The sequence below is a fragment of the Cebus imitator genome, unplaced genomic scaffold (genome assembly GCF_001604975.1).
Source record: "Cebus imitator isolate Cc_AM_T3 unplaced genomic scaffold, Cebus_imitator-1.0 Scaffold145, whole genome shotgun sequence".
NCBI classification, from domain to species: domain Eukaryota; kingdom Metazoa; phylum Chordata; class Mammalia; order Primates; family Cebidae; genus Cebus; species Cebus imitator.
In genome coordinates this window covers 1,150,380-1,171,457 of record NW_016107460.1, presented here as the reverse complement: position 1 = coordinate 1,171,457, position 21,078 = coordinate 1,150,380, and the positions used below count along the sequence as shown (strand labels likewise).

The 21,078-nt window shown below is 39.9% G+C and overlaps 1 protein-coding gene and 1 pseudogene across 1 annotated transcript in view; one reads left to right on the top strand and one right to left on the bottom strand.

Annotated features, from left to right (window-relative positions):
• FOXO1 (forkhead box O1) overlaps nucleotides 1-21,078 on the bottom strand; it is a 104,551-nt gene that overhangs the window by 52,946 nt on the left and 30,527 nt on the right. The window lies entirely within an intron of this gene.
• Nucleotides 4,510-7,943, top strand: LOC108313846 (annotated as a pseudogene).

Sequence of the window (21,078 nt, the reverse complement as noted above, 5' to 3'; positions counted from 1 at the left end):
TTTGGAGGCCAAGGCGGGCGGATCACCTGAGGTCCTGGGCTAAAGAAAAAAAAAAAAAGAGAGAGAAAGAAGCACATCTCTTACCCTATGACAATTTTGACAACTCTATTCAATGTAACGGCTTTCAATACATGTAATTTAATATTATGTACCCTGCGACACTGAGGAGGTGCTACATCCACTTGCCATACCCTCACTCCTCAGTTGCCCGTTTTTATTAACTAAGGACATCGGGGTGCTTTTTGTGGAGAGGAAGACCAGCATGCTGTACTGAGGGAAGGGAGAGGAGATAACAACCTATTTATATATGTCTATAACAGTGAAATTAAAAAATGGTAATTATGATGAGGCATCTGTCTATTTGGCACCATCTAAAACCGGCAAGCAATAATTGTACAACAAGGGGGTGTTTAGTGTGTGAGGTTTAGGACAATGTGCCAGAAAACCTAAAGCATCCAAGTTGTAAAACATTGTAATAAGCAGGCAATCCTAGGCCCAGCGTCCAAGTTTCTGCCCTAACCTGTTCCTTATGATTATGATTTTAAAACATACCAGTGTCAGCAGGTTCACTGTGAGTCAGACCTGAAATAATAAATGGCTTATTTTCCATCCTCATGGAGGAAATACATCATGGCTCATTGTGGCTCACTTAACTGAGGCTGTTTTTACAGGAAAATATAAAAATAACTAAGTCATTCTGCCTTACCATTTTTATTTTAAATTTTTTTATTAACAAAGCTCTATACTACAATCCATTTCAAAAAGAAAAAGCATGTTTTCAATATAGGCTATAAAAACAATAACTCACAAACATCTAGAGGTAAAAATAATATAAACTCAGAAAATTATGTTTGTAGCCAACAAATACCCTGGTTTGCCAAGATAATCAATTAAATGTATTCACTACATCAAGATAAAGTGCTGCTTATTTAAATGGTCAACCATATGGTAATGCTGTTAAAAGACAGCCAAAATCTTTTACCAGTATTCATTAAGGTTGCCGGGTCTTAGAAACTACCTGTATTTATACACATACGTATACATAAATTCTAGAACTTAAAAGTCTAGTTGTTGCAACTTCTCAACTGAATGTTAGGAGAAAAGTTGTATCTTCATCAAAAGTAAATGCTTATTCAGTGGCATCAATACTGCACATAGGGTGTAAAACTCATCGTCACTGAGGATAAAATGAGTGAGCAATATATTCTCAGAACAATGAATTTTGTTCTATCCTGTTACATAAACAAGTTCTATGTGACCTCATGGGTTTTAGAGATGATTTATGACACAATGTCAGAACGCAATCTTATTTGTTACCTAAGACTGTGCTAGAGTGCTACCACTATGGTGGGATCAAACATCATTTAAAACAAACAAACTAACTTAAGACAGCATCACTGTAACCAATACTAGGTTACTAGGTACACACAGTGTATATTTCAGGATATGACCAATAAATTTCGAATCATATAATAAGGTTCTCAGTGTGCAACACGAATTTGAAGATAGAAATATTCATAGTTGGCCGGGCGTGGTGGCTCAAGCCTGTAATCCCAGCACTTTGGGAGGCTGAGGCGGGTGGATCACAAGGTCAAGAGATCGAGACCATCCTGGTCAACATGGTGAAACCCTGTCTCTACTAAAAATACAAAAAATTAGCTGGGCATGGTGGCACGTGCCTGTAATCCCAACTAGTCAGGAGGCTGAAGCAGGAGAATTGCCTGAACCCAGGAGGCGGAGGTTGCGGTGAGCCGAGATTGCGCCATTGCACTTCAGCCTGGGTAACGAGAGCAAAACTCCGTCTCAAAAAAAAAGAAAAAAAAAAAATATTCATAGTTGCTGCTGATTTCGTACATTAAAAGAGTTAAGCCATAATTCTATCCTATCTCCTTGAAACAGTGCTGAGGCAGGGAAGCCTGCTAGAGGGGTTCCCATGGACTTACCTTCCCATTCCTTCCTCACTTTCTTCTTGTGCCCCTAAACATGGATGGCATAATAAGGAAATAACACATCTAAAACACACAGAAGCTGTGTTTGGGGGTGAGGACGATGCTCAGCACTCTCTCATGAGCCCTGTTACTTCCCTCTTCCCATCACAGCCACAGTGGTGTCAACAGTAAAATACAAAAACCCTAAGACCTAGGCCAGGCACAGTGGCTCAGGCCTGTAAATCCCAGCACAGTGGAAGGCTAAGTTGGGTGGATCCCTTGAGCCCAGGAGTTCAAGACTACCCTAGGCAACATGGCAAAACCCATCTCTACTAAAAATACAAAAAATGAGCCATGTGTGGTAGTGCATGCCTTTAGTCCCAGCTCCTCAGGAGGCTGAGGTGGAAGGACTGTTTGAGCCCAGGTGGTGGAGGTTGCAGTGAGCAAAGATTGCACCACTACACTCTAGCATGGGCAACAGAGGGAAGCCCTGTCTCAAAAATAAAAATAAAATAAAAACTATAATAACCAGAGGTCTAGGTTTTGCCCTGCCTTTTTAGACACCTTACTGAGGATAGGGTCAGTAGGCTGAAAGGCCCAGCAGAGAACGCACTGACTTAAAGGGTTAGTTATCCATCTTCCATTTATCAGCTGTTATGACATGGAGACCACAAAATTGAGGCTTCCCCACCTCTCCTAGAAAGCTCAAATAAACAGAGCACAGCAGGCAGACAGCATATCATAGACACAGCTATGAAGAGAAAGTGCCATGTATGATGGAAAAAATGTTACATGGTCTCCATGAAATTATCAGGATGACACCTCAGGTTTTCACCCTTAAAGAAGAAAACAGAAGAGACTTGTCTGTGTGTTACACATATGTATACACAGACAAACACATGCAAGCATGCCTAAGGAGATTTCTTTCAAAAAGGTGCTGGCCCAACAATTTCAGTGGCCAAGAAATGTTAACATCCCAGGCACGGCATTTCTTGTTTGCTTGATGTCAATCCCATGTACGGTCCTTCCCTACCTGAGTTTTCACTTTCTGCCTTTTTCTGTTACCTGCAGTATAATACAATAAAATATTTTGAGGAAGAGAGAAACCGCATTCATTTCTCTTTTATTACAGTATGCTGTTATTAATGGTCTGTTTTTTATTAGTTATTGTTGTTAATCTCCTACTCCGCTTAATGTATAAACTCTCATAGGTATACAGGTATAAGGGAAAACAGACCCTGTAGCATACACAGGATCTGATACTATCCAGTTTCAGGCACTCACTCTGGGTCCTGGAACTATCTCCCTCCTGTAAAGAAGGACTACTGTGTATCAGCTGATCTACAATTTTAATGGCAACGTTTTAAAAGAGAAATGACCCACAAACTCTACTTTCCCTGTCCTTGCATTCCTTTCACCAGCAAGATGGAGGTGAATAACTGAACTTTAATCAGCCACAGAATCAGTGAAGAAGGCTGTAAGATGATCTCCAGTACTTGAATCTTGAAATCTGTGTAAAAAAGAACACCGCATGCCTCTAAACCCTGTTTCTCCATCAGGATTATCACTTGGTCAATAAGAGCAAAGTCAAAAGTGTCCTCTTTTTAGGGTTTGCACGTGTGCTGAAGGGCAAGGTCTCTGTGAGAACGGCTAGAAGTAAGAGATATGGTGAAAGGTCACTGGTCTGTCATCTCTCTCTTCCTGAGGCACTTAAGGATGTGACATAGTTACATGTGGTTTGCAAGAGGCCTCCTCCCTTTACAATTTGCTTCTCCAAAATCCCTAATCTAAATCAATTTTTATTTTCAGTTTGGTGTTAAAAAAAAAAAAAAGTTACTATACAGAAGGGACTTTAAGTCTGAAACGTTGATCACATCAAAGTCTGGAACTTCAAAGTTGCAGCCCACACCATGAGCAGCTCAGCCCCCATATGCAGTTTGAGTGTTACTCTAGATGGCAGTCTGATTTAAGATCTTGTTATGTGTACAGGGAGTGTGACCAAGTCACAGGCACTACGAATTTGAATTTCCTGACTCTCACTTGGTTTAGTGGACGATAACGGTGTCAACGTGTGCATTTGAAACAGGGCCCCAAAGAGGAAGCACATTCAGGTCACTTGAACAAACATGAGCATGAGCCACACCAAAGCCCTCCGGCTGACTGCCTAGCAGGGGTTACATGGTCTTCTATCAGGATCCTGTGACCAGAACTCCCAGGTAGCTTTCATGGAACTGAAGGTGGGCCCTCATGGCTGGTACCATTAAATGGCTTGTTTTTCCAAGAGTCTGTGAAGAGCTTTAACAGACAGAAGAAGGTAAATCGGGCCTCTCATTAAAGAGAAAAACAGAGAGAGAAAAACTAGCACTCAACCCAGTATTTTAACTACTGGCAGTTGCCTTTTCTCTACCATGAAATACAGTGGTTTCCAAAGGTATTTTCCAGCAGTTCTGGTTCCTGATTTCAGTGGCTACTCTATTTCAGGAATAAGGACAAAATTCAATACAGAGACAAATGTTGGAAAAGTCCCAGGGAACTAACCTGCCACCAGTGGTTCTGTATAAGTCCACCCAGCCAGCCCAGGATGCTTCTAAAAGCCAATCCGTTTGTCTGTGCTTGGATCTCACCGTCTTCATCTCCAATAGCAGCTGGAAGTTTTAAAGCTAGATACTTTAAACCATCAGGAAACATGCTGACCATGAGCTCAGTCCTCTTCAAAAAAGTCAAGAATGCTGCAGGGAATAGGACCTCTCTTCAAAGTGTGATTCTGCAACACAATGGCACCCTATGTAATTCATCTGAACATTCTACCCAGCAAGAGGGACCTACAGGACTCAAGGTCACTGGAGCTGTAAGCGGCCTGAAAATATGTTCAATGACATTTCATTTTGTAAACAGGAAAACTAAGGAACTGAGGGGACAGCAAATCTTCACGTAGAAGATTTTGTTACTGAGAACAACGCTAGCAACTTTCTCATACTGCACAGTGAGGAACTCTTGGTCCTGCAGAGAAGAAAGCACAAGGATAGCAATGCTCCCCTTATCTGGTAGCCAGTCTTCCAACCACCTCAGCCTCTGAAACACTCAAGACTATTTAAACAAACGTGAACGAGAAAGAGCTAAAAGAGAACAATGAAAGCCAAGAGCTAATCCACAGAACTACGGAGCACAGAGACCCTCTCAAATCCTCACCCAGGGCCTGCTGGATTTAAACTGTGTGTAAAATAAGGCCAGTTATTTAACACATTTTGTTATACAGCTTCTCCTGAAAGGCTCATCCTTTCCTAGCCTGAAAACCATGCTGAAGTAGCTAGAAGGCAAATCAATGTACAAAGAGGAGGTGTTTGGAAAGCTCCAGAAGACATCAAGGCATAGGTGGTAAGCAGAAAACCAGATATTCCCAATGATCACTCCCATCATCTGCTGTTTTAGATATACCTCTAGAGTAGTACAAGACCTGAAAATGCTTTTTTTTAAAAGACAAGGTCCTGGCTCTCTTACCCAGACTAGAGCACAATGGTGCGATCTCAGCTTACTGCAACTCTGCCTCACAGGCTCAAATGATCCTCCCACCTCAGCGTCTGGAGTAGCTGGGACAACAGGCACATGCCACACATCCTGCTAATTTTTGTAGCGCTGGGGTTTCACCATGTTGCCCAGGCTAGTCGCAAACTCTTGGACTCAAGAGATCTGCCCATCTTACCCCACCCTCCCCTCCGAAAGCTTGCATTACAGGCATGAGCCATGGTACCTGGCCCTGAAAACTTTATATGTACATGTGGAATACCACCAATTCATACTAAAATATCCACTCATCTTTCTTATTCCAAGTTCCCAAGAGCTGTTCCACAGAACAGGATGATATTCTGATGGATGGTTTGGCTAAGCCAAGTGATGAGAGCAGAGAGGACAATAATTGCCATTTTATTGAATAGCAGAGTAATGAAACCGAGAACAGTACAGTAGTTTAAGAACCCTGAAGACCAACAGGTCTGGATTTGAATTGGGAAGAGATGGGAAGCTCTCAAAAAAGGCACGCATAATTGAAGGATGGATACCATGGCATACGTTAAAAACCTGTTGAAAGGAAAATAAGAAAGCCAGGAATCTGAGGAAGTCTAGATCTAGATGGGATAGTGGTGGTGAAGAAACCTTATCTCAAGACCGTAATCGCTGTGAAAATTGGAGAAGATGGCAGCAAGAAGAGTGTCTCCACAGAGAAGAAGCCTATTATCAGTTGATTAATGAACTCAAAGATGGAGTATTGGCTTATGAGAGACCATAATCTTTTTGGCACTCCTGGAGAAATAACATCAGAAGACTGCAACAGTGGTTAGATGGGGGTCAAGGAACAACTAGCTTCTCAGCCTGACTTGAAAAATGGAACAAATCACAGAGACTCAGAAGTCCCTAGAGAAAGTTGAAATGAAGATTCTCTTCTAAAATAGTTGATCACCTTGCAGGGCACAGGAAATGCAACTTGAAGTGGACAAAATGGGAACCAAACTTGGAGGGCTGTGAGTCGAACAAACCTGAACAGCAGAGAGTTTCGGTTTAGTTTGGAAATAAGCATAAATCATGAAAATAGAAGATGTGAAATTCATGAAGAATAATATACAGACATTCCACTTTCAGATAGTAACAGAGATCACGCTATAAACAAGCAACAAAGGTCAACTAGTCCTATGGCCAGGCGAACAAGAAGCCAAACCTCAGTGAATTTCAGTGGTAGTAGTTCCAACACTTTGAAGAGCTGTTCGACTCACAGCTCTCCAAGTTTGGTTCCCATTTTGTCCACTTCGAGTTCCAACATTTCCAGGACTAGGCTGGCTTCAAGGGGGCAAAATCCAGCTGAAGGATCTTTCTCAACATTGGGAAGGTTAAGAAATAGAATTAGGGGAGCAGCTGGCATTCCTAGAGCTAGTGCTTCATGCACTAATTTCAGTAGTCACAAAAACCAATCAAGTGGTAGTGAACTCAGGCCAAGGGAGGGACACAGTTTGGGAAAATGGGGCTAGAACTAATGTTACAGTGAGAAATACAAACCAAAGATTAGAGCCAATAAGATCTACTTTCAGTAGCCAAAGCCATTCACCAATTCAGAGACAGAGTGGCACTGTTTATCATAATTCACAAAGGGAAAGTAGACCAGTACAGCAAACAACCAGAAGATCTGTTAGAAGAGAGGTACAACTCGAGTCTACAGCAAGATAGAGAACACAGAGGTGCTGCATATACCTCATTCTCTAATTCAAGATTTGTGCCAAGAATAGCAGAAGGAGGAGAAGAATCCAGCAGATCCTCAACTGCTGTACAACGACATCCAACAATCACACTGGACCTTCAAGTGAGAAGGATCCATCCAAGAGAAAATAGAGATCAGGTTAGTATTGCAAATAGAACTCATCCAGAGTAGGGCTAGCAGAAAACACAGTCACTATTAACAAAGGCAATAGTGGGGGCTTTTGCTGAACCATTTCTCTTTTAGAGTAGTCATGTATTCAAACCTATACTGGGTACCATAACAGTTCCTCTTCCTAGGATTTCTGAGAATAAGCTTGTTGAGCCATCATCAGTGGCTCTTTGGTAAATTTTAAGGCAGATTACAATGGGGTTTGGAGAACCTAGTTCTCTAATGAAGGGTTCAACCATTAGAGAGAAGCTCTGGTTCTCTAAATCAGAGCTTCAGAGAAATGGTCAGCATTTACCAGAGATGCACTCAGAACTGCGTAACATAGGTACAGTTAATGACAGCAGCCAGGACAGGGAAGGCTCCTCTCAAGACAGACAGGCCCAAGGAAACAGCACTGAAATGCATGGTGAAAATGAGACCACCCAGCCTCATACCTGAAACACTGACAATAGGGGTGGCAGGCAGTTGCGAAATTCAAATGATCGATCTTGGCTCACTGCAACCACTGTCTCCCCGGCTCAAGCTATTCTCCCGTCTCAGCCTCCCGAGTAGCCAGGATTACAGGCACCCACCATCATGCCTGGCTAATTTTTGTAATTTAGTAGAGATGGGGTTTCACCATGTTGGCCAGGCTGGTCTTGAACTCTTGACCTCAGGTGATCCGCCCGCCTTCGTCTCCTAAAGTGCTAGGATTACAGGCACGAGCCACCATGCCCAGCCAAACACATGATTTAACCAAAGAGCAGATTGACATTCCTTCCACCCAGCACTAGAGCATAACAGTATTGATAGTGAACCAGGTACAATCTGTAGTGTTTGTAAAGGTGACTAAGCAACTGAAAACAAGCTCAGGCAATTACCTTGCCTGCATAAATTTAATATTCACTGTACTGACCGATGGCTCTCAGAGAATTTCACTTGTCCGGATCTGTCCGACTGTTTTAGGGACCAACATAGCAACCAATGGTAAAGTGATGGAATCTACCCAAATACTGTATTTTAGAAAAACTGAATGTCCAAGTATTGTTTTGCTGAGTTGTGTTAAGCTAACTAGGATGAAAAATAACAAACTACATATAGTTTGAACTGTTTTTTGTGTGCTTTTTAAAACGTGTTAAAAAGAGGAAATTTATATAAAATTTAAAATACAAATGTTAAATTTTCCAGAAACACAAAAACATTGCTAGAACCAAATAACCTCTAAAATGTTTTTATTTTGGCCATTGTGTCATGCTAAGCACTTTTGTATCTGCACAATTCAGTAGGTTAAAAACTAATCTTTTTCCTAATAGCACACAGCAGACTTTACTCTCAAGTTTCATAGGCTTAGTACTTATGTCTAGACATTTGTGTCCAAATAAGCTTTTCATCAACTTTTTATTTTAAGAACAGTATCTTTGCATGAAAGAGTATTTGGCTGAATGTTTGCTATATATATGTTACCTGAAATATAAATATACAGCACATCATATATGCATATATAGGTGTATAATTTTAAGGATAAAATATTCAGTCTACAAGTTCAGTTCTTATTTAAGCTTTTGGGCTACTACTGCACATGGCACAATGTTTAATATTGGCAAGATCATCTCAGAGAGAAAGGGGATTCAGGTACAATTTTTAAATAATTTACTGAAGCATCTCTGACAATCTGACTTATTAGACGGCAAGAAATATGTAATACTGAACAAGTATTTATTCAGTTAATGGAAAATTTAGGACGTATAGGTTATTTAACTTGTGTTCAGCCTTTTTGTAACTTTTTTGAAAGTGCAAACAATTCTTTCGTTATTAAATAAGGCATACAATATGCATGATTTCTCAAATTTAGTTTTAAAACCTAAAAAAAAAAAGTCCATAAAGAATCAATTGCATAGATAATATGTCAAGTTCACTTGCAGGCTAAAAATTTCCAATGAAAACAGAACAAAAACCTTTAAGAGAATGCAGAGTTTATATAAATGCAAAGTATGCATTGATTATCTAATTCTACCAATAAACATTAAAACAAACAAAAAATCTCAGATTTCACAACTGCTGGAAGAGCTAGACTTAAAGAGGGGGTGTTTATTTTACAACCACCACTACCTTCAAGTGAACTGGCTGCATCTCCACAACATTCTGAGACATCAACTTTGACGTGCTAGCTTCCTGAAGGAGTTTCTTTTCTGGCAAAAGGCAAATGTATCTTTCCCAAGCCAAAGAAAATCCAAACAAAAATCACGAAGCCTTCTGCCTGCTCGAGATAATTCCACCATTCCATCAGGCAATGGCGTAAATAGAGCTAATAACAACTTGCTTCAGGCTTGTCATGACAATGAAAGAAATCTTTCATAGAAAGTACACGGCTCTAAGCCTGACATAACCTGGTTTTTCGAAGTTAAACTGCTTTTTATAATTATTCCTCAGATTCCAATCCCCTAAAAATTATTTTCAAAGTTTACTCCTATTTTGCCCATTCCCTAAGAATTACCAGGGGTATAAGCAAGCATGGAGTAAGCAGAGTGGCCTGCTCTCTAAGTAAGAAACAACTCCAGACAAGAGATTCCTTAAGGGTATTATCTGCTTCCAGAGTGTGAGTCAAAGGTTTAAGTCCATTTTATGACTGCAAGTCTGCTATGGCAACACATGTATATAGCCAAATTCTCAGCAGAATCAATTACTTTTATCCAAGTTATTACTAAGTCTAAACAAAACCACGTGATTTGCATTTATTCACCTTTCTCTATGTTCACCAATAGGAACGTCTTTAAAAAACAAGTAAATAAAGTAACAGTTAAAGGGGAAAGAAAAACAAACTTGGCTTCTTAAAAATAATACAGCCATTAATTATATTGAGATGCATTTCTCTTCAGGCCATAAAACATTTATCCATTGGTAGGCTGCTCTATGAACAAAGGCTTTTTTTCCAAAAGTGACACGGGGAACCATGTGGGGCATTGGCTATTACTGCTGCAATCAACTTTTCTCCTCTGCATTTACGTCTGTGGGTATCACATGACAACCCAGAAGACAGATCAGTAAACTTGCCAACAACAAGAAATAAAATAACCAATAAAGTCAACAATAGCATTAAATTACACTGACAAGTTAGAATGCTGAGTTTAAAATCCTTTTTGTTTTTCTTTTTAATAAGGGAAATGTGTTTGGAGGCAGGCACAGAAATGTTGCTGTGTCATATGAACCACTGTAAGTGACAAGTTCTGAAAAAGGTACGGTGGTCTTAGGCTGCATTAACCAACATACAATTTCCAGATCACAGGAAAATAAAGTCTCACTACCCTCAGAATTGGCCACACTATATTTAGAGAACTAGATGAGTTCCTTATTAACACACGTTAAGAAGGACATTGATAAATCACAGCACATCCCATAACGAGGATGGGGTCCAGTTCTGGGAACCATGGTCAAGAAGTTCCCCAGGCCAGGTGTGGTGGCTCATGCCTATAATCCCAACAATTTGGGAAGCTGAGGCAGGAGAAGTTTGAGAACAGCCCGGGTAACAAAGTGAGATGCCACCTCTTCAAAAAAAAAAAAATTTTTTTTTTTTTTTTTTAAATTAGCCAGGCTTGGTGGCACATGCTTGTAGTCCCAGCTACTTGGGAAGCTGAAGTGGGAGGACAGTTTGAGCCCAGGAGTTTGAGGCTGTAGTGAGCTGTACTCCAGTCAGGATGACAGAATGAGACTGTCTCAATGAATAAAAATAAGAAATAAAAGATTCCTAATCTCTGGAGATAAACAAACCCTAGGTACAGAAACAGCCAAAGGTGATATGTGGCTTAGCCCCAATTCTAAGATTTCATACACCTGGGAACTATTATATCAACACCTGACAGTACCATCAACAGAAAACAGGCGAGGAATATGATCAAAGCTGTTAAAAACTAATATTGCTTTAAAAAAAAAAAAAATCACTCAGGAAGTTCCTAAGAGCAAAGAGAAATATGGTACTACAGGAGTTTCATGAAAAGTTACCCAGAAATTGCAGCAATGCTTTGCTTTATAACATCCAAAAATTGTGCTTGCACCTATCACTTATAGCAGATTCTGAATCATTTCTGATTCATACCAATAGCACTCTGACTAAAGGGGGTGAGGTGGGAATCCCAGGGCCAGAGTATTCATCTTATCATAAATTAAATGGTGGCTACCCAGGGAACTTGAAAGAAGGGAGGGGCGGGGGTGACAGATGACACAACATAGGAATTTAATACTTTTCAAAGTTTATCAAGTCCACTCAAATTATTTTTTGGAAATGTTGGAAGTATATGGAATCACCCACTCCCTCAACCTAGAATTGTTTTTGGTAATCATGTAATGGAACATGCAATCACAGCTTTCAATGAGTATTTCAAGTAATGAAAATAACTGTCTCACTGGGAATTATGCATATAGTTTCTTATGTATATAACACAAATATTTCTGGGAATCCATTAGATAGAAAATTTAACAATATACACTGCATATTAAAATCTGTTTTCTATAGCTCTTTGCCAACCAATCATAAAACATGGTTTTGGATGCTAGGCAAAAGTAACAGAAAGTCTAGTAATATATAAACTTTTGATTGGATAAATGTAAATCAGTAGAAATTAAAGTACTTTTTATTGTGAGAGATTAAGTGGATTATCAGTGAAGACAAAAATGCTTAAAGCTTTAATGCAATGAAATTACCACACTGAATTGAGAAAAACACAAATTAACATGTTATATTAATTTGGATTCAAAGTGGGGAAAAAAGAGGAAACAAAAGCATTATCTAACTACCGCAAATGTGGCACGTTGGTAAGTTATTTATTATGACCTAGAATATGACATGCACAAATATACTAATGATTAAGGACTAAATTCATCATCCAAAAACTCTAACTCAAGGGTCTCTTTCTACACCTAAAGAAAATAAAAATAAATATGGGTATCAACAATTTTATACTGCTTGTGGTTTGCAATGCTGATGGATTACTTTTCAGAAAGCCCAGCAAATTCTAAGCATTGCTCTGTGTAAGTGTCCACAATTTCCCACTGTTAATACTCAAGACAGAAAGAGCAGAAAATTCGTATGAGGCCTGGTAGAAACTTCTGCTATAAAACAGAGTTTTTTTTAATAATATTCCATTCTCCATTAGCTTAGACTCTATTTTAAGAGAGTCTAGGCTGCTCCGCCTATGGAGTAACCATTCTTCATTCCCATACTTTAATAAACTTGCTTTCACTTAAAAAAAAAAAAAAAAAAAAGATTAGTTTTCCAGGGGGGAGGGGTGATTATGTGATCTTATAATTTTACATAAGGCAATAAGCACTTTAAAATATTTTAGGAATAAACTAAAGGAAAACATGGCGTATGATATGTAATGACCTTCCTCTTACCATGTGAAGGCAGGCCGTAGCACTTAACATTTTCAAAAGCAATCCAAGGCAGTACAGTTTATCAATCCTATTTTATAGAGTCTTAAATTGAAACGAGAGTTTTAAATTATGAACCAGGTCCCCAACCAAGGACTAGGAGAGAAAGTCATCTTCATTACTTTCTATTTTATTTTGTGAGACAAAGTCTTGCTATGTTGCCTAGGCTGGTCTTGAACTCTTGGGATCAAGCAATCTTCCCACCTCAGCCTCCCGAAGTGCTGAGATTACACAGGCGTGAACCACCATGCCCAGCCTTACTTTTTATTTTAAAACCTAAGGCTATTTCAGAAAATGTCTGCTATATGACATATTCTATTTAAATAGAACAACAGAATAACAATCCTAGCCAGCAGACATTCTGGTAATAGGATATATCTTTAACTAATTTCACTTCTCAAAACATCATAAAAACTTTAAAGGATTCAATTATTCACAAATCTCCTGACAAAGCAACCAAGTAAAAGCACTGGTCTCAGGCGGTTATGATGGTTTAATGTAAGTGATAAACAGTTTACAACACTGAAAGCCTAATGCCTTCTAAAGCTGTCCTACTGGTGAGACAACTCATGTCCCACACTCTGAAATGCTCTCTACTCATATTTAGTAAAAGAAAAATATAAATCCATTTTTGTATTCCAGAGGTTACTGCATGCTACAAAATATGCTTTTTTTTTCTCATATAGAAGATTCAGAGGTAACTCCTTGCACTTAGTAAACTGTTACACACCTACAGAAATGATAACTGGGCTACATAACAAAGATGATACGTTCCACCAACCTTTCCTTAAAGTGAATGTCTCCACATGCTCTCTCATTGGGGAAAGGCGCCTGTTTCACTTACAAAGACACTGGCCCGTGAACTTCCCTAAACTAGGCCCATGATACTCTACCCTGATGATACCAGTCTCAATTCCTTAAAGGTAGAAGACAAACTTTCCTCTATCTAAAGCTATGAACAAGCACCCAAGGGTGACTTTATTGGCAACTACCCTACATGCACTGAATTTCAATTTGGCCACTGGGTCCCAAACTCCTAAAATTTCACAACCTTTTTTCTAAGTAGTTACGTTCAGGGTGTCATAGTGTGCAAAAAGAAGAAATTAATGCATAACAATTCCTGGATGTTAAACAGCCCTTTCCCAGTTTTATATTTATAGCTCCCTGCTCTTTCTTTGTTTAATTTTCCAGAACACAAGCATTAGGACCCTGCAATCACCTCTGCTTTTTTCCATGTCCATCCATGTCTAAGCAATTTTACCAATAATTCCCCCACAACCACGGCCTCTACCAACCTAAGCCTGTGGGGAGAGCACAAGGCCATTGCCTCCAACTTCCTCCCCACCACATGTATCCACCTCACTCACAACTGTTCATCTTTTCCAGGTAGATCACGTTCACCTACCTGCTCAAAGCCCTTGGACACTGTAAAAATAGTTGGTCTGGTTTCTTCCAAGGTGTCGATGGCATGAAAGTCTGAGGAAATTTTTAAATCAAAGGTAACTCAAGAAAGGAAACATTCAAATGTACTGTATAACCCTGGACTGGATTCTGTACATGGAGAAAAATGTCCTTGCTATTAAGGACATTAACAGAAAACTATTAAAACTGGAACATAAAATAAAAAATATTGTATTAACAACTTTCCTGAATGTGATAGCTGTATTACAGATACATAAGAGGCTATTCTTTCTTTGGAAATACGCATTGAAGCATTAAGGAATACAGCAGCACCATTCATAAAAGCTACTCTTGACTGGGTTTGCAGGGGAACCATGTGTGTGCACGCAAATGTATGTACATATAAATATATACACATACACATATGTAAAGGATGCAAGCAAATTATCAAAATGTCTAAAACTGGTGAATCTGGTAACAGGTATACAAAAGTTTTTTTTATTCTTCAAACTTACCACTTGAAAAAATGTTTTTAAGAAAAGCCCTTTTGGGGGACAGGAGGAGACTTTTCAGGGTCATGAATAATGTTCATTCTCTTGATTGTGGCGATGTTTCACAAGTATACACACATCAAAACTTGCCAAACTGTACATTCTAAATATATGCAGGTGATACATCAGCTGTTCCTCAAAACAGCTGATTCTACACACACACACACACACACACACACACACACACACACACACACACACACACACACACACCTGTGAGGGTTTTGGTCTTCCTGGGCACTCTCGCAGCTTATCTGGACAAACCTTGTCACTGTACAAACCCCTCAGCCCTTTCTGCACTTCTCACCCTTCCTTTCCCCAATCCCAAAGAACTCACTGTGCTATCTGAGTCTGTCCTCTTCTGCTTTTTTGTTCACACTACCACTTCCTAGAAAATATGTAGTGGGATTGACACATACGATTGAGATCCAAATCTCTGTTGCACCAAGCCACGTGCTTAGAGACCAGTTTCCTCATCCATGAAATGAGGACATGGCCAACCTATTGACAGAAGCAGATGGGACCTGGCAGGAGGCGTGTAACAATGGTATAGAAGTACTTTGAAATGATACAAAACAATATTGAGAGTCATTACTTTCACACATCGAAAGCACTGCAGGCTCAACCTTCCTCCCCAGGTTGTCCCCCAGGAGCCTGCCTTGAAACAGACTCACCTCTCACTCCCTTGAATCATATAATAACTGTAACACTACAGACACACTGTGAGGCCACCTATGGCCTATCATGTATATTTTTACAAGTGTATCTCGTGAATAAAATACACTTATGCAAGCTTCCCCAAGAGCAGGTCCTGTGGGTGCCCCACCTTTATGTGCCCGCCCAAAGTCTTGCTCATTCATCATAAGAGCTCAATACTTGAATTCAACAACATATTGAACTAAGTGATTAGATCACAATGGTTGAAGAGGCCCAACCAACAAATGGTAATAAGTAGTTAAAACAACATGACTTTTGAACTGCCTAAGCTTTCACAACCTCTAGAGATACATCAAATACAGTCTGACTATCCCTTATCCAAAATGCTTAAAACCAGAAGCAGTTTGGAGTTCGGATATTTTCAGATTTGGAGCATTTGCATTAAACTTACCAGTGAAATATCCCTAATCCAAAAATCCAATATCCTCCACCGAGCATTTCCTTTAAGCATCATGTTGCCACTCAAGAAGTTTCAGATTTTGGAGCATTTAGGATTTTAGGTTTTTAGATTAGGAATACTCAACCTGTATATGGACCTAAGACCCGCTCACCAGTGGCCCTCACTTCACACACTGTAAGAGGAAGCTACAGTTGAGAAGGTTCAAGGCGACTAAATGTGCGCCAGTAAAGTGAGTATAAATCATTCTGAAACCAGAGGACCTACAAGTAGTCCGGTTTACACTTTTCTTGTGCTCAGCACTCAAGCCCATCAACGTATGGTGTGATAAGAACCTTTACATCACAGCTAACATTTGTAATTTATGAAATAATGTCCACTACTTCAAAAAAAAAATTGATAGCATTGTATCTTGTACCTTTCTACCTCCAAAAAATAAGGGAAGGAGGTTTAAAATATAAGTAGCTAAACCAGGAACTCCAGTCCTGCTACAATGTTAGGCCTTTTGTTCTAGGAATTCAAGTCCTGCTAATTTAAACAGCGAGGGGAACTGAAACTCTGAGAATCTCTAATTATGCAGAAAATCTGGGTGAAGTTTATACACAGGGCAAGCCAAGGGGATCCTTCTAAACAGTCTGGGGCTGTTTGCGTTTTCATTTTTGTTCCCACTAAAGAGTAAAAATTAGTTGTCAACAGGGAAAAACCAGCCAGGCGCAGTGGCTAACACCTGTAATCCTGGCACTTTGGGAGGCCGAGGCAGGTGGATTACCTGAGGTCAGGAGTTCAAGCCCAGCCTGGCCAACATGGTTGAAACCCCATCTCTACTAAAAACACAAAAATTTAGATGGGTGCCGTGGCATGCGCCTATAATCCCAGCTACTAGGGAGGCTGAGGCAGGAGAATTGCTTGAACCCAGGAGGCAGAGATTGCAGTGAGCCAAGATCGTGCCACTGCACTCCAGCCTGAGAGAAAGAGTGAGACTTTGTCCCAAAAAAAAAAAAGGAAAAACCAGGAAAGGCTTGTCACTTAATGACTGGCATGGCAAACAGGAAAAGAGCCTAAAACTATTTTTCCCTTGCCATACTGTCAAGACGAGCTTTGCCAACACCTCTCCACCATTTTTCTTTGTTTAAATCTTTTTAATTTCTTAAAGGGAAGGAATCTGCTTAAGGTATATTACCAAGATTCTCTAAGGACACCACTCTGCTGGAATGTGGTTCAGAAACCAAGACTCAAGGGGCAATGCCTCCACACAAGTGAGGCTTTCCCACACCAAAGAGGCTTACTAAGTTAGGGGAAATTTTCCACCTAACATAAATTATGTTGTGGGGTGGGTAACTGAGAAAGAATAAAGTCGTTATGATCAATGAGGAAAAATGAAATGGATATAAAATCATTATTGCCAAGGTCTTTGTTCCAGAGTTCTCAATCATTCAGGGCCAAGAGGCTGGACTTAGGGTCCTGCAGGGTGATGGAGTGGTAGCATTGGGGAAGAGGGATCCTTATGAAAAATATTTATGCTCCAATTTTTCAGCATAACCAAAGCAGACTAACAACTAGAGCTTAAGTTTAGACCCGCCATTCCATAAACCATGACTCTAACCTCAAGGCATATACCAAAATTAACTCAGAAGAATCAAAGACCTAAATGTAAGCACTAATATATTAAACTCTCAGAAGAAAACATACAGATAAATCTTTGTGATCTTGTATAAGGCAACAGTTTCTTAGACATGACACCAAAAGCACAAGCTACAAAAGAAAAAAATAGATACATTGGACTTCATCAAAATTAAAAACTTTTGTGCTTCAAAGGACATCACCACGGTTTGTGCATCCATATTCATAGCAATACTATGCACAACCCCTAAAAGGTATCCATTGAGGGATGAATGGAGAAACAAAATGTGATATATACATAGAATAGAGTAGATCACATGTTACAACATGGATGGACCTTGAGGACATTGTGATAAGTGAAATAAACCAGTCACAAAAGGACAAATACTGTATATTCCACTCATATAAAGGACCTAAAGCAGTCAAATTCATAGAGACAGAAAGTAGAAGGGTGGTTGTCAAAAGCCTGAAAAAGAAAGAAATGTGAAGTTACTGTTTAATGGACACAAAGTTACAGTTTTGCAAGATGAAAAGCATTCTGAAGATGGATGGTGAGATTACAATGGGTTGGCCAAACAAAATGAAAGTACCTAATGTCATGGAACAGTATATTTTAAAATAGTCAAGACAGTATATTTTATGTATATTTTACCACAAATTTTTTTAAAAATAAAGACACTACCACCAAAAAAAAAATGAAAAGAAAACCCACAGAATGGTAGAGATTTGTAAATTATATATATAAAAGGTTTGTACCTAGATTATACGAAGAATTCTTAAAACTCAGTACTAAAAGGACAAACACCACAATTTAAAAACGGACAAAGGGATCACTTGAGACCTGGATGTAGTCGTGTAGACATGAATACTAGCCTGGGCAACATGGTAAAAACCCCATCTCTACTAAAAACACAAAAATTAGTTGGGAGTGGTAGTGGGCACCAGTAATCCTCACTGCCTGGGAGGCTGAGGCAGGAGAATCTCTTGAGCCCGGGAGGCGGAGGTTGCAGTGAGCCAAGACTGTGCCACTGTACTACAATCCGAGCAAGAGCAAGACTCCATCTCCAAAAAAAAGGGGGGGGGGAGGGGGGAGTGCCAGGCGCAGTGGCTCATGCCTGTAATCCCAGCATTTTGGGAGGGTGATGTAGGCGGATGAACTGATATCAGGAGTTCGAGTCCAACCTGGCCAACATGGTGAAACCTGTCTCTACTAAAAATACAAAAAAGTTAGCCAGGCATGGTGGCACACACCTGTAACCCCAGCTGCTGTGGCAGGATAATGGCTTGAATCCAAGACAAGTCACACCACTGCACTCCAGCCTGGGCAACAAGAGTGAAACTCTGTCTCAAAACAAAAGAAAACAAAAAAAAGGGCAAAAGATCTGAGTAAATATCTCTCCAAAGAAGATATACAAATAGCCAATAAGCACATAAAAAGATGCTTAATATGTGGATTTCTTTATCCATTCCATACTAAAAGCTACATAGTCACTGTAACTTTATAAATGCCCAAGGAAAGAATTCACAAGTCTCCTTATGCTCAAAACTTTCCTCACCCCAGGCACACATCAGTAGAAATGCATGCTATTCCTATTTTGCCAAGCACCCAGGTCATCAAAATAAACTTACAAAGTACTGTACCAAGTAAAGCACTCACTATCAAGGTTGGAAACTGAATTATGAGAAGTTTCATGCCTATTCTCTGGATGAGGCACTTTACAATCTAATAACTAACAACAGTTCTTCAACATCAAAGTGTTAGCATGATAGGTATATGACAGGGTACCAACGCTGTGTGATTTTATAGTAAAATTTAAAGAAGTTTCGCTTTGCTAATAAAACCACCCATGACAAAGTCCCTTTAAGTTTTTCCCAACGACACCACAAAGGCTTGCTTTGTATTGGAGTAATCTGCAGCAGAGAACTCAACAATTTAACTGTTCATCTCCGCACGACTACATACAAGAAAACGTAATTATTATACTTTGCTGTACAGACAGTACCAAATCTCACTTAGATATTAACAAATGAACACTCCCACATTCAATGAACTGAACACAAACCTAAGAAGCTGCAGAATATACACAATTTAAGTCACTCTAAGTGTGTTAGTAAGAAAAGTGAGTCTGGGCAACATAGTTAGACCCCATCTCTACAAAAAATTTACACATCAGTGCCCGGGAAGCAGAGGCGAGAGAATTGCTTAAGGCAGGGCAATCACTGGAGCCTGGGAGGCCAACGCTAGTGAGCCGTCATTGTGCTACTGCAGTCCAGACTGGGCAACAGGGCAAGACCCTGTCTCAACAACAACAAAAAAAGAAAGCAACAATGGTGGCTTTGGTACCCTTTTTTTTTTTTTTTTTTTTTTTTTTTTTTTTGTTTGTTTTTTTTTTTTTTTTTTTTTTTTTTGAGATGGAGTCCTGCTCTGTTGCCGAAGCTCGAGTGCAGTGGCACCATCTCAGCTCACTGCAACCTCCGCCTCCCGGGCTCAAGTGATTCTCCTGCCTCAATCTCCCGAGTAGCTGCGATTACAGGTGCCCGCCACTGTCCCCAGCTAATTTTTGTATTTTTAGTAGATACAGGGTTTTACCATCTTGGCCAGGTTGGTCTTGAACTCCTGATCTCATGATCCACCCACTTCAGCCTCCCAAAGTGCTGGGATTATAGGCATTAGCCACCGTGCCCAGCCCTAATTTTAAAAAACAAAACAAACAACAAATCTCTACAATTTCAATATCAATTTAGCATCATTCATTAAAATGTAAACCTCTAAACCCAACTCACATCATTTATAATTCATAAGCAATCATTTATATAAAAATCTACCTGGTAAGGTATATGGCATTGTTCATTACTGCCTGAAACAAAGTATTAGATATCAGACAAAGAAATCCTACCACCTAATCCTGCATTAACTAATCAAAAAAATTTTTAGAAAAATACTGGTTCCCATTCACTGTTTATTCCTCCTATGAAGAAACACAGGAGTAAATTTAAGATAAATTTTTTTCTGTAGGCAGCTAAGTATACAAATAATACTGTAATTCTGTAGCATTACAGAATCAATGGCAGCTTCTTTTAACATTTAGGGGGAAAAAAAAAAACTGTTCCTAATAAAGAACACCTTAACCCAAGAAGTGCAACTTTTAGGGACTGAATTTCCAGTTTAATACTGCATCCATGGGGACCAGGTAGAGGCACTGTTTACATCACTGAGTCAGTTTTCAAAATATCATCATCCTGCTCAGCTTTGCTTTTACTCAGCTTTGCCCTCTGAGGGCCTGCCCCGACCACTTCTAGGGGCCTGAGAGAGGTCCCAGCCATCAGGATGAGCTGTACTCTACCTGCTGACCCTCCCTGGGGAACACATGCATGCATGTGACAGACCCACTGTAAAACACAGTGGGACCTGGGAGCGGCGGCTCATGCCTGTAATCCTGGCACTTTGGGAGGCTGAGGTGGGCAGATCACCTGAGGTCAGGAGTTCAAGACCAGCCTACCAACATGGTGAAACCCTGTCTCTACTAAAAATACACAAATTAGGCCGGGCGCGGTGGCTCAAGCCTGTAATCCCAGCACTTTGGGAGGCTGAGGCGGGTGGATCACGAGGTCAAGAGATTGAGACCATCCTGGTCAACATGGTGAAACCCC